Source organism: Cucurbita moschata, unplaced genomic scaffold (genome assembly GCF_002738365.1).
Source record: "Cucurbita moschata cultivar Rifu unplaced genomic scaffold, Cmos_1.0 Cmo_Scf00071, whole genome shotgun sequence".
Classification (NCBI taxonomy): Eukaryota; Viridiplantae; Streptophyta; class Magnoliopsida; order Cucurbitales; family Cucurbitaceae; genus Cucurbita; species Cucurbita moschata.
Window position 1 is genome coordinate 546233 of NW_019268587.1, and position 2430 is coordinate 548662.

Here is a 2430-nt window from a genome sequence, read left to right on the forward strand (position 1 = left end):
GACACCTGGAAAAAATGAACAGGCACTATAATTTTTGCTGGAAGAGTTATACTGTCTTTACCAAGGATGAGAATGAGAAGAAGACGGATGATATTCCACCGACATAATCCGTTGGAGTGGGCTCCCTTAGGTCTTTGTATTACTCTTGACAGACCCTCGAGAGACTGGATCGGGTGAAATAGCACTGAATGAATCTCACTTTAGGATAGGGGTTTATACAAAAGGACTCTCATTTGGAGTGGTGTACAGCACCGATTCATGCTTTTGGAGGGCAGGATACTCTTTTTCGAGTGGCACCCCTTCACTCTTTTTGGAGTGGTGGTGTATTGACTTTTTGCTGTGGTGGCGGATTATTGCATTTCTGTGTAATATACATAGCCTATTACCCACAAAACCTTATAACCCACCTTCGGTATTTTTGGAGTGGCTAATCGACTGTTTGCTGTGTAATAAACATTGTTTATTACCCACAAAACCTTATAACCCACAATTCTTATTACACAGACAGAATCAGGCTTTTGGAGCGCGCAAACTTAGGAATTTGGAGTAAAGTACCTTCGTTTTCGAGTGGCAGACCTTAGTTTTAGGAGTGGCAGACCCTCATTTTAGGAGTTGGGTACCTTCAGTCTTTGGAGTGGGGTACCTTCGTTTTTCGAGTGGCGGACCTTCATTTTTGGAGTTGAGGACCTTCATTTTTTGAGTGGGGTACCTTCGGTCTTTGTCTTCGGGAGACAGGAAAATGAAATCGAAGAAAGAAAGAAAAAGAAAGAGGCTCTCAATCATATCGTTGATATGCTAGGATACAACACTCTTTCTTGTCTTGTTCTTGTTTCTTTTTGTAAGTACTTAGGCCCACTTGTTCTTGACTTCGGGTTCTTATCGTAATTTATTCTAAGAACCTTGGTCCTTGGATTCTAAAACCTTTGTCATCCTTTAAGGGCCTTAGTACCATGGTTCTTGGTTCTTTGTTCTTTTACTTAGAACTAGGGTCTTGATCCATGTTCTAGACCTAGATCTTTCTCTTGTTCTTGATACTTTCTAGGTATTTATTCTGTTATTGATTTATTCTCCAAGACACTCCCCTTAGGATTTACGGCACTAGCCAAATACCTGACAATTCTGTGTCTAAGGCTTGTTACTCAGTGATAGATCGACTACACTGCATTGTGGACACATCGTGTTTTAGGACATTAATCACGAGGCTAGGTAGTAGTTACCCTGCACGTAGGATCCGTCCTATGAAAGGCCGTTGATCATATGAGTAACTTGTTTAGGTGCCATGTACCGAGGGGTAGCACTCCCTCACCATAGGTTACTTCATGGCCTGTGGGATAGGTTCACCAGTTAGCCTTTGCAATGGTACAAGGTGGGGAAATTGCGAAGGCTAAGTTTTCTGCCCGGGTCTTTGTATCAAGAGTGTGGAAACTCTAGGTACAAAAGTAAATAATTGGTTTTCTGCTAGGTTAAGGATGTGATGAGAGACTACAAGTAGGTTGCTTAATCGTGACGAGAGGGTACTCTAGAGTTTAGAAGTAATAGAGGAATTATGGACCTAGGGAATCATGTATCTCGTTCCCCCTTCCCTCGTTAGATGCATTTGGCATATATTAATACACATTTTGATTTCTCTCTTATTTTATACACATTGATTGGCAAAATTTTTCCTAGAGATTCAGGGTGTGACATGATGAAATCAAAACCCCATAATTGTTCTCCCAACAGGCATTGAGTAATTCTTACGAAAGAAGTCTTGCGCAATTCCTATTTGAAACTATAGTTCTAGAATTTTTTGAACTGATCTATTCTACCTCACCTTAAAATTTCAAAGGTCCTCCTAAAAAGTTTGAAAGTTCAACTTAAAAAAATAAATCCGGAATTTAGTACCTTGTTGGACTTGGGTGCTATACCATATGTAATCTATGAATTGCTTTCTCTATTTTATATTTTCTACGGGAAAGTATTCATATTTTGTTGTCCATTTTATGAAAGTGTTTTAAAAATAAATGAAATATTTATTGTTCTTGGACTTATAACTATTATCTATTCAAGGAATTTTGTTATTGAAAATCTAATAAATAACCGAAATTAGTTAAATGATTAAGTTTTTTACAACCATAGCATGCATTTACGTAGTTTCTTGCATGTACTATAAGTATATTTATTCACATGTCCAACACAAATTGGTAGTTAAGCTGAAGGTTGATTAGGAAATGATAAAGAATATTGTCGTTTTCTTTCCATTCATGGTGGCTTAGTTGGGGCTCATGTTTCAAGGGTCACGTTACCACCACCAGGACCTTCTAGATATTACATTCATGTGGTTAACGGGCTAAGCAAACTTGGGCTGCTTGTGCATTGTCAGTCTAAAGACGATGACTTGGGGTATCATCGTTTGCTTAATCATGGAGATGATTACCAATGGAACTTCAA